Source organism: Pinus tabuliformis, chromosome 3_1 (genome assembly GCF_031772625.1).
Source record: "Pinus tabuliformis cultivar Carrire ecotype Pingquan chromosome 3_1, CPIR1, whole genome shotgun sequence".
Lineage (NCBI taxonomy): Eukaryota > Viridiplantae > Streptophyta > Pinopsida > Pinales > Pinaceae > Pinus > Pinus tabuliformis.
In genome coordinates, this window is record NC_142301.1 from 646,429,226 (window position 1) to 646,441,487 (window position 12,262).

Below are 12,262 nucleotides of genomic sequence, written 5' to 3' on the forward strand. Positions count from 1 at the left end.
ATCTTAACCCTTAGGAACATGTGATAAATAGCTGGGTTTCTAGTATTACGAGCTGTGAGTCTATCCTGACAATTAGTCGGCGTATACCATGTGTGATGGCATCAGAGAGAAGTTCTATCAACACGCTATATTCAACGATGTTATTTGTTGATCGACCAATACATACCCCTCTGAAACTTACTAACTCGCCGCTTGGATAAAAAATAGCCCAGGCTGCGGAAGATAGGTTCCACGAACTACGACTCGCTCCGTCGGCATATCCAACACATGACTCCAATAGGTTTGACATCTGCAATAAATGTAAAAAGTGGATTACTTGACCAAAATAAACACTTTAGCGAAAACAAAAACATAACAAAAGCATACAGGTTACCATTACGCATAGTAACGCTTGAGGTACAACCCATTACGAGGTTGCGCCAGTGGAATTCCGTCATAATCCATTAACTCGTAGGCTCCTTTTGCTAACACTCATTTAACAATATAGGGGCCCATCCATAAAGAATTAAATTTACCTGCTCCCAATTTATCAGATTCTTGGTCGTAAAGCAAGACCAAGTCACCTTCTGAGAAGACACGGGGTTTGACATTTTTGTCGAACTGCGCCTTGACTCGTTTCTTATGGGCTTCGTTAGCCAAAGCGGCATCACGATGGGTTTCATCCAATTGGATTAATTCCAAGAAACGAGCTTCTTCTTCTGAAGTTCCGGGGAGGAGATCAATTGCGAGTTTGAGAGACGAGATTTCACACTGGATTGGTAAGACTGCTTCCAGGCCATATACCAGTTGGAAAGGTGTAAACCCGGTTGCATTCCTAACCAATGTTCGGTAAGCCCACAAAGCTGAGTACAGGATTAGGTGCCATTTTCTCTTGTGAACTCCAATCGTCCTTTGCAGCATGTGCTTTAGGACCTTGTTGATTGCTTCAACTTGTCCGTTGGCTTGCGGATAATATGGAGTGGAGCTGTCGTGAGACAACCCTAGTTTGGCAGCTAATTCGACCATCATGTGATTGCGAAAATGCGATCCATGATCTGTGACTATAGCCTGTGGTATGCCGAATCTGGCGACTAGATGATTGAAAAAGAAGAGGGCAGCTGTTTCACCAGTATTATCTAATGTAGGCATCACCTCCGCCATAATTCTGCGAAGACTAGAGCTTTCTTTGATTTGGATTTTACAAATTCCAGATCGAACTCTTGTAGGATTGCTATCCATTTTGAATATTTGCCCCCCAGCAACTGTCGCAACAATATAAGTCATGGGGTTGCAATCTGACAGAATGGTAGTTTTCCGAAAGAGGACATAGTGTCGAAATCTCTGTATTGCTTGAACAGCTGCGAGTGCTAGCTTTTCAACGTAAGAATATTTGCTTTCTGTATCATTTAAGTTTTTACTTAAATAATATATGGGATGTTCTATTCCATCGGTTTCTTGAACTAAAACCATTGCGATGGTCGTATCCACTGTAGCCAGATACAGGTTAAAATCTTTTTGATAATCAGGAGCGTACATTAATGATGCTTTCATTGGTGATTCTTTTAAAGCATCAAAGTAAGCTTGCGCAACTTGATCCCAAACAAAGGGAACTTCCTTTTTCAAAAGACGTGTATAACCTTTAGCAAGTTCGGCGTAATTTGGAATGAACCTCCTCAGAAAGTTCGCTTTCCCTTGGAGTTTCTGAATCTGAAGCAAATTCGAAGGTGGAGGCAAATTTATGATTGCCTGGACCTTACATGGGTCGAGACGAATCCCGTCCTTCGAGACTACAAAGCCAAGAAAACGACCATAACTGACGCAAAATACACATTTTTGTGGATTGAGTCGTATCTTGTAGTGTCGGCAACGTAGAAATATCGCTCTTAAATGTTGCGGATGATCAGTCCGCTTTCGCGAATGAGCTGGAAGGTCGTCGAGGTATGGTTGAACGATGTTCTTGATGTCATGGAAGGCATAATTCATTGCCCTCTGAAATGTCACCCCTGCGTTCTTCAAACCAAAGGGTAATTTTTGATATGCGAACGTGCCCCACGGACAAATAAATGCAGTCTTTAACTGGTCCTGCAGGCGGATATTTATTTGATTATACCCGAAGAATCCATCCATGAATGAAAAGATTTCACATCTGACGCATTCATCAATTATCTGGTCGATGAAGGGTGTAGGGTAGTTGTCTTTTGGACAAGCTTGATTTACATCCCTATAATCGACGCACACTCTAATTGTTCCTTGTTTTTTCATAACAGGGACAATATTCGACACCCAATCGGTTAGAGGAACCAGGTAGATGAAACCAGCATGGAGAAGTTTTTCTACTTCTGCCTTAATGGTAGCGGCTTTCTTGGGGTGCACCTACCTTAGCCGTTGTCGTACTGGTTTGACATCTGGATACATATTAATTTCGTGTTCAACGATACTCGAGTCAATGCCTGGCATTTCACTATATGACCAAGCAAAGACATCTCTGAATTCGTGAAAAAGAGCGTTATATATTTCCAGTTCTGAAGGAGAACAACATTTGCCGACATAAATATTCTCTACAACATCTGTTTTGGTTGAGATATTTATGGCAATAGTCTCTTCAATGTTGGACAAGTTTCGCTCGGAATCCACCGTGTTTACAGTGTTTGATAGGAAATCAAAGACTGAAGGATGATAAAGGTCATCTTTAGTATCTTCTCCACAATCCGGAAGAAGGGAACGATGGTGGGAATCATTCCATGGTGCTCCTTCAATTACCATTGATTGGATAATTCCTTCGTCGGTGACATGCACTCGCGACCAAGGATCTGAAGGGGTACCATATTCTTTAGACCTATCTATCCAAACGCTTGATGAGCATTGATTTGGGTTTGCCTCCCATGCTAGGAACATTGATTGCTACAATATTTCCGTTGGGCTTGGGGGCAAAACCATTGCATGATCTATGTTGATATCGTTTTCTAAGATCTTTTTAGAAGATATCATATTGCAGGTTCCTATCGACGCCACTTCCGCCAAGTTGATTGGAGGTGGAAAGGCGAAAGTTCCCATTAGTATAGGATCTTTTAGTAGGCCTACTCCGATATTCTGAAGCGAATGGGGGCTTCCATGGATCATGGGAATGCTTCCTGTAACTTGAGAACCGTTGGGGAGGAAGTTTTGTTGATCGACGATTGTAATCCCTCCTTGAAAAGGAAATGCAATCTTCCTAAAATAGGTCGACACAACAGCTGCCATAGCATATATCCATGGTCTTCCTAGTAGGATGTTGTAATCAAGATTTCCATCGATGACTTCAACATCTATTTCTACCGTTTTCCCTCCTAGTTCAACTTTCAAGTTACTTAGTATACCATATGGGGTATATGTCCTTCCGTCGAATGCTTTTAATGTCGTCGAAGATCTCGACAAGGTTGGAGATCCTAAAGTTTTCCAGCAACTCATCGACATAATACATGTAGATGCTCCCTCATCAATAATTGTTCGATGAACAGTTTTGTTGAGGGCTTTCACTTGAACAAGGAAAGCTAGTTGAGCTGGTAATTGAGGATCGTATCCTTTATGGTCGAAGGATACAAGATTGGAATCCTTTGGGTCAATCCCACCAATGGCTGATAATAAAGCATGCCTTTGGGATGGGCAATTCTGTAGTACTTCAAGATTCAACATAGCGGATGGAGATTGGGCCAAATCTTCCACTATATTATAATGCTGTGCCGCTCTAGCGCGGGGATTAAACGTCGACTTGTGTACTACTCCCTTTGGCGGTTTTATTGTCAATTCAGGGATGATGGGCGGCGCAACTTCTGTCGAAGTTGTTGTCGAACTACTGGGTTGATCTTTATCCTTGTTGTTCGACAGCTGTGGATTCCCATAATCTTTGTTCCTTGTCGATATCAAAGCATCATTTTGCTGTTTTGAAACCGACAACATTAGCACTTGAGACGGGGTTCACTTTCAACCAGATTTGTTCCTGGATTTGGAAATGGATCAGTTAACACTGCGGAGGTTTTTGAATTCTTGAAGAATTTTTTAAGCTCAGCTCTGTGTGGACAATTCGCGGTCCAATGATCCTCATCGCATATAAAGCATGGATTCTTTGGTTTCCTATCTCCAGGAGGGTTTGAGGAAGATTTTTCAGGTGATGATTCCTCCTGTTTCTTCTTCTTCCCTTTGCCTTTCTTCTTGCTTCCTGGTTGTTTGGTTTCTTTGCCTTTATCCATCGATACGACATTTACTTCCGAAGCAAGAAGTTCATCTTTTTCATTTTGACTTGAAATCTTACGGGCCTTTTTGGATGTAGCCTTGGTCGATTTCGTGTCTGTTGTGCCAATCACGCCATCGCTGGCATGAGAGTCATTGTTCGATTTAGGAGGAGGAGGAATTGAGAATTCCGGTCTAGGGGCGTCAGGTATTTTATGGTAGAGCGTGTCGGACTGAGTGTAAATCAAGTCCAGATATTGCGCACGAGCGATAACTTGCTCTTCTGTTACGACTCCCCCCTTTGCCACATATTCCGTGATGGAAGGTAGTAATGACTTGATAAACCATTCAGCTAAAAGCTGATCGGGGACATATGTCTTTACCATTCTACGACGACGTCACCACTCATGTATATGATCAGATATGTGAGTGGCCGTTGTCTGTTTGAAGTTGGTAAGAAGTTCTGTTCCCGTTTCGTACCTTATTGGTAACTGAAAATGGGTTAAAAAGGTTGTGGCTAAGGTACTGAAGTTGTCGAACGAAGCTCTAGGTAATTCAATGTACCATTTTGCCGCTGGACCCGTTAACGTCCTCTGAAAGAGGCGAAGTCTTATCGAATCATCATTTAGGGTGTTTGATGAACACCATAGATGAAAGGTCATCACGTGATTCGATGGATCTTCACCCGGATTTCCATTAAATTTAGGAATATCTGATGGAAGTTTATGCGGAATCGCCGGCCACCAAGGGGCGTAAGCGATTGGATCGTTTGTTAACCTATTTAAATCAGGTAACTCTAAGGTCGCCACAAAGGGTAACTGCTGATTCAGGTTAGGCGAAGCATACCCAGGATAAGATGGGATTGCCTGAGTAGTTGGTCTTTGCATACTGGCATAATGCATTTGATGCTGGTATGTTTGGTAAGGTTGGTGGGCATGACCATTGTAAAATGGTTGATTTTGACCGTTTTGAATGTACGGTTGCCCACTATTAGCAAAGATTTGTTGCTCAGAACCTTGGTATACTTGTTGGAATTGCGGTTGTTGGTATTGCACTAGCCATGGTTGTGAAGCCATGTGCTGTTGCCCGATACTAACAGTTTGACCAAGATGAGGGGTAATTATACCTGTCTGAACCTGTGTTGTTCCACCGGTTGGCGATTGTGGTTGAGTCGCAGGGTCAAGGGGCTGTTGCATTACAACCTGAGAAACCTGAGGTTGGCATACAAGAGGCAGCGCTTGAACTTGCGATACCGTCACAATAGCTGGTGTAGTTGGGATATTTGACATAGGTAAGCATTGTTGCATCGAATATACAGCTCTTGGTTGTTGAGGTAGTATTGGTACCCAACCGCTTTAGGTAATTCCAGTATAACCTGAATGTTGTTGTGAACTCCCATATGGATATCCTCCCGGAGGGGATAATGAAAGGGTATACTGCCCCCCATACGGTGGTAATCCAGAACTCAAGGGAATTGTTTGTCCTTGGGGACCAGACTGCCCAAATTGACCTCCAAATGGATCAATTTGTTGAGACTCAACATAAGAGTTTCCGGATATTATTCCGGATGAAAAAACAGGAATAGACCATATTGTCGAAATAGCCCCTGAGTGGACTCCTAGCGATTGAGAGCTAGTCGGGACAGATGGTATAGCGGCGAACATTGTTGGAGTGATAGCAGGGAGTTTTGCCGTCGCTGTGTCAGACGACACAGTCCTAGATGTTGATGGTTGTTTAGACATTTGTAGTCTATCCAAAAGATTACCTAGCGATTCTACAGGAGCTTCCGTTGGTGGTAAACTAACTTCTGATGAAGAAGGATATAGAGTGATCCCGACTCTAAATTGTGATGGAGTACTCGTTGGAGGATCTTCTACAATTTCTTCTATCGCAATCAAACCAGGTGGAAGGGGAAGACCATCAGGTTCGTAGAATATTTCTGGTGCCGAAGAAGGTATGGAATCGACAACGACAGATGTTTGAAGAGCAAGACTCTCCGAACCGGTCGAAAGTGGAACTGGTTCGGTAACACAAGTGTTTACTCTCAGACTAGGATCAGTATCACTGTCCTTCTGTGGCTGTTGAACTTCTTCTATAGAGGCAGGGATTCCAGAAATGTTTGGAGTAACCGGAGTCTCTGATGTCATTGGAACACTTGTTCTAACTTTAATAGGAGATTTGGAGCCGGTTAAACGAGTTCGCTTTGTCTGTACTGGCTTCGATTCCGGAGACAAAGATTGTTGACTCGTAAGCCTCCGCGAACGACCGGGTTTCAATTGACTTTCTTCCACGATTGCGGATTACTCGATCAACTAAAATAAAGGGGAAGTATGTTTCCGAATTAAATGAATTTTAGACGCTTTGACACAACTTGTTTTTTTAGTTTTTAAGAGTCGAGAAAAAACAAAAGATGACTCTAGTCGCCTTCGATTTTTAATGAGCCTGAAGTGACAAGTGCTCTGATGGACCTTTTACGTTAAGGAGTCTGAAAAGGAACAAAAGGGACTACTCTGGAAATCTAGGTAGAGGGAGTACCAAACCAATCACAAAACTGCAGAATACTTTTTACGGTACGACAGTCAATCTTCCCGAATGCTGTGTTCAGTGCATTGCGATCGATAGGGCGGCAGACATGGCTTCCTACGGATAAAGGATTTAAGCCTATAGGGGTCTCCCAAAATATACTCGAAGGTACGTGGGAGAAGAAGTCCGTACTGGCACTTATCATCTCAAAGTGGAGGAATCACCCAACCATCAGTGAGAACAACAGTTACCAGGCTTTACGACGCCGGAATACGTCTCTAGCCTAGACCTCTAAATGTTGTGCGTTAAGTTCCAAAGCGTTGTTAGATTCATTGAATTTATTTTAAGTTGATCTTGTTTATGAAGTTTGCCTTTCGGGTTCACCACGAGATGTAGATGTAATTCCTAAAATGCAATCTAAGATGATAAACAAACTTTTTATCTCTTTTATGCAATGAAAATCCTAGCTACTAGGGAAAAGAAAGACAAAATCTTTTCACAAAGAGCAAAGAGCACACTGTAAATGCACTTTCCTAAATCAAGCCAAACAGACTGTCTATATGCAAATGCACATGCATGTATTTGTTTTTCGACTTTCTTAGTATATGGATGCTAAAAAGAAAGTTGATGCACAAATCTGAATTTCTTTTCAAGCGACAAATATAAACAAGCTTCTTTTCGAAATCAAAAATGGAGACGATTACGACACCTTACGATTTTGAAATGAATACTCGTTCTTGACACTAGAAAATTACAAATTCAGACCAAAAGAAATAGTAACAGGATAATCGACCATCAACATCAATCAAACTCTTTCCTACGATTGAAATCGACACTTGCGACAGTTTCAAATCAAAGGACAACAGTACGATTATGCTACTTTTGCAAAGGAGAACTGTAAACGACTCAACAAACACACAAAAACATCTACAATTCTTTTGTACAAAGGAGGCGGAATAATAGCAAGAAAAAGGGGTTTCAAGCAGACATATACTAATCACAGGCATCAAAATTCAGGAATAGAACTGGAAAGAATGATCCACAGAAACCACAACTGCACAGAGCTAGTCTGATCAGCGCACTTGTAACACAGAGAATCTGAAATGCAACACAGGTTTCCCACTCGGGAAGTGTGCTGAAATTCAGAATCTCTGAACAGTACCTGCGCTGGGCCAGAAACGAGACTCTGTTCGGTCTCTGGGTCACAGTTTGTAGTTCAGTTCTTGGTTTTTGTCCGAGTAAAAAGCAATCAGTAATGCAACAATCAGGGGTAGATCTAAGGAGGATCTAAGAGCTATCACAAGGGCAATCAGATAGTTTGTAAATCAGTTGTTCAAATCATAAACAGATCCAGTAGATGGATTGAAGCAACAGCTATCTACTTTGCATTTGTTATGGCAAATGCAGTTCGAATGCTACTTATAAGTTTATGAAATAAACAACAAAGAATGATAAACAAACAAACTAATTATCTCCCCAGTGCAGTCGCCATTTTGTTACAGGGAAAAGTGTCTATATAGAACTGCTCTATCCCACTAAGGTGTGACAGCTGCCTTAGAAAAAAACAGAGAAAAGTTACTTATGTTTTTCCTTTATGAATTATAGATAGAGAGGAACAGAAAGACCAACCTCTGTCTTGCGCTAATCCCTTGACTCGATCCCTCTCTTCTTTGATAGTCCTCAGCTACCTGCTCCCTTGCACACCCAGCTTCACAAAGTACCTATAAGATCACAGAAGCATAGCACTATACAAAGACATGGATCTATATTCATAAACAATCTAGGATTAGACGTAAATTGACCATACAAATGTAACAAGCATCAATGATACAAAAGCATGGAGGAAAACTCAAATAGCTTTTATTGATAAACAAGAAAAGATCCAGGAGGAGTTACAACCAGTTGTTATGACCCAGCATCAACCTCCCAGCAAAGAAGCCCCTCTTCACCTCAAACAAAGCTTAGATCACCCAACAATCTGATGTTTGTCTCTAGAAACCAACAACAATTCCTTACAATATGCAAAATTCCAGCCTCTGGATCTCTGGGATGAGGGATCCATATATAGATATTTGTAAGGGGGACGAGTCAGCTTGTGATTTGATTAGTGTCTTCTCTCTGATAGTTCTGGCTTCCACTTGGAGACTGAGGGTCTCTTACTCATCCTTGGTCGAATTCAGTGAGGCAAGTGTCACAGGAGAAGATTCTGGAAGCTTCCATTGCCTCTCCACCTCGCGGAATGACACTGCCATTTGTCATTTCTCGCCCATCGCACCCCACAGAAGGGACTTTTGAAATGCAACGCACCCTCACAGTGCATTTGGGTGAGATGCAACGCACCTAGCCAGTGGAGCAGCTGCAATGATCCTGTTTTGACCAATTCTCAGTAGTTTTTCATGGAGAATTTCTGGGAGAAGCTGTAATATGTTGACCTTGTTCCTTTAGGGGTTAGAAAAACACTTTTAGGGACTTAGGAGCCCTTGGTTTATGGAAATTTCATGATTGGGGTTGTAGGGCACAAAAATGTCTATAACACCTTCTACTTCATTTGTTTCTCCTTACCCTTCTTCCTCTTCGCTTGGTGAAACTAGTGACACTAAAAACCAAGTAGCTGAGAAGAGAAAGAAAGGGAAGGAGAGGAAGAAGAAGCCAGGTAAACAAGGGAACAAAAATGCATCATTTGGCGAAAATCCGCAGACTAAAGTTTCCAAACAAAAAACTCCATGTGTAATTTGCATGGAGAGACATTACCATCGAGATTGCCCTTGCATCCCATGGATCTTGAAAGAATGGTCTCCCTGTTTGCACCATTCGGTGTCATCAACCTCTAACAATCAGATTGATAGCACACCATCAACTAGTGAAAATGAAGTGATCATACTATTCACTATTGGAAGCCAAAAGCATTTTGGATAACCGTCCTGCTTCACCGCAGCAACTTCCACCTGGATACAAGAAACTCTTGCCAAGTCCTTTGCTAGTTGAAAACCTGATTGACATAATTCAATTGTCGATCGAATCGCCTATCATTGAAAGTGAACCTCTTGAATCCACACTGGACTAAAGTCAACTGGTCGAGATGGTAGTTGACCAACTCTTGCCTTCAGAAGGCTCACCTTCAGATGATACAGTTCCCAAATAGAATGAGAACGACACCGTTCAAATTCTTTTTATTGATACTGAGTCTAATGAACTTGGGGGCAATCCACCCATTCCTTTACAATAGGAAGAGACCCCCCCAGTTCATGAAACTTATCCGAACATTTATCCGATACCTCCTCCAAGCAGTCTAGTCATTTTCTTTGATTGGAATGAACTAGAAAAACCCCACCTTCCATCTAATCTACCATTTCGAATCATAGTACAAGTTTACAAAATGATTGTGTTTGGAACTATCATAGATGAAGGGGCTTCAGTGAATATCATTTCCTCAACTGCTTGGAAAGCGCTTGGTTTTCCATCTCTTCTGCTTGAAAACAAAATTTGTTAGGCTTCAACAAAGGAACCAGTTGACCGTTAGGGATCCTTCCAAAGTTGCCGATAACTTTGAGAAAGAAAACTGTTCATTTGAACGTGATGGTAGTCCAAGGTCCACTAGATTACAATCTACTCCTTGGACATGATTATATATATAGCATGGAAGCTATCGTTTCCACATTCTTTTGAGTGATGTGTTTTCCACATGAAGGCAGACTAGTGCAACTTGTCGACCAGCTTTCATTTCCCGGTTCAAACACAGCTATAAATCAACCATCATCCCTAAATGGTCTCTTCGCATCAACAATGTCTCTTCAACCTTCATTCCATCCACCTAATTACAGCTAGTAGTTCAGTGAGTGTGATGAAGATTAGGGGGCATGCACCCTAGTCTGCTTCGGCAGGAGAACCCAGAGGAAAAGAGAGATTTTTCTTGGAAGGTCATAATACTTGGACCGAATAAAATTCTCGTATAGGTTATGTAATCAGTCTGACACAATTATTTCCTTTGTATGATTGTGAGTGGAAGCTCACAACATTCACCTTTGTACATTATCTGATTGGAAGCTCATAGCAATCACCTTCATCTATTTCGATGGACAAAGAAAACGAAGAGTTTTTGTTTGCTGACAGAAACAATCCTGCCTAACTGCAAGGACTTCCATTTGGTAACCTAGAAACTCTCCTTTTACTGAAAGACCTAGGGGCATGCAAACCTTTGCATGCAAGTGAAAAGTGACCTTTGATTTCCTTAGTTTGTAGGTTCTCAACCCTTTAACCTCGTAGTTCGGTCATTTCTAGCATGCATAAAAATGTAATGAGCACATGTTATAGTAGTGTTCAAGCTCATTAAAAAATAAATCTACCAAGAGACATTATCAAAAGACTGGTACGAGCAATGTTCCCGTAAGGTTCAAGCTCATTAAAAAATCAACCTGCATTGAGCACATATTGGCACAAGGTTCAAGCTCATTAAAAAATAAAACCGTCTTTGGTAAATAACCTTTGTGATTGCTTTGCTATCAGCCCTTTTTGAACCTTGGTTGTGTTCCTTCCGTCACCTCCATTTCGTTTGGCCGACCATACACTTCCACTTGATTGTTTACCCTTTTGAGGAACATCTGCGATGAGTGAATCTGATTGCCACCCTCTTCACACGGCCATGTTTTGAGAAGTTCCAAACTTACCTGGAACCAACTGCTACCCAGAAATACCACTCATTCCTCAAAAAACAAGTCTCTTTTAAACTCTTTTTAGACTCATTAAATATAAAAAGATTGTCGAGCTATTGGCCTTTCCAGCTCATTAAAGTAAAGGGAACACCATCCCTCTCATATATTTTAATATTTTTTTACTTGAGGGATTATTAAACAAAAAGATCGAGCATTTGTCTTTGTCAGCTCATTAAAACTATCGAAAAGTCATCCCTTTCGTATTATTTTATACTTTTTTGGACTTAAGGGATTATGCCACAAAAAAGGACTATTGGAGTCTCCTTTTCGTCCTTTTCAAACTCTCTAAACATGAAAAGGACCGAGTTACCTTTGTTGTTAAACTCAGTAAAACAATAGCGACAAACTTGTCCACCCGGACAAGAACGAGTCTCACTGACGCTAGGCTCGCTAAACACAAAGCGACAGGTTTGCCCGAAGGGAAAATTATAGACCAAGCATATGTTATCCTCCTCAAGCTTGTCAAAAATAAAGAGGTATTGGTCAGCAATGACAGGGGAAAAATGGGAAGAAAAATTGAAGAACTCTATTAGTAGTAGGTCACTCTTGAACATGACACTTTCACTCCATCACTGTGATTGAGTTGGGTTGGGTTTTTTCATTCACCGTCACCTTTGGTCCACCGTGCCATCCATGGGGTTAACACTACCAGTCCATATCAGTGTCGCCAATATGTTCAAGAGAAGTCATTCAGAGAATTCACCATCCAGCGAACACCTCATCCACTACATTACATCCACTCTTCATTTTTCATGGCCACCATTCCTGAACCTTATATCATCAGATCGTCTTCACCTCCACAAAAATTATTTGCTCTGTTTCACGTCGTAGATGTGGGATACATC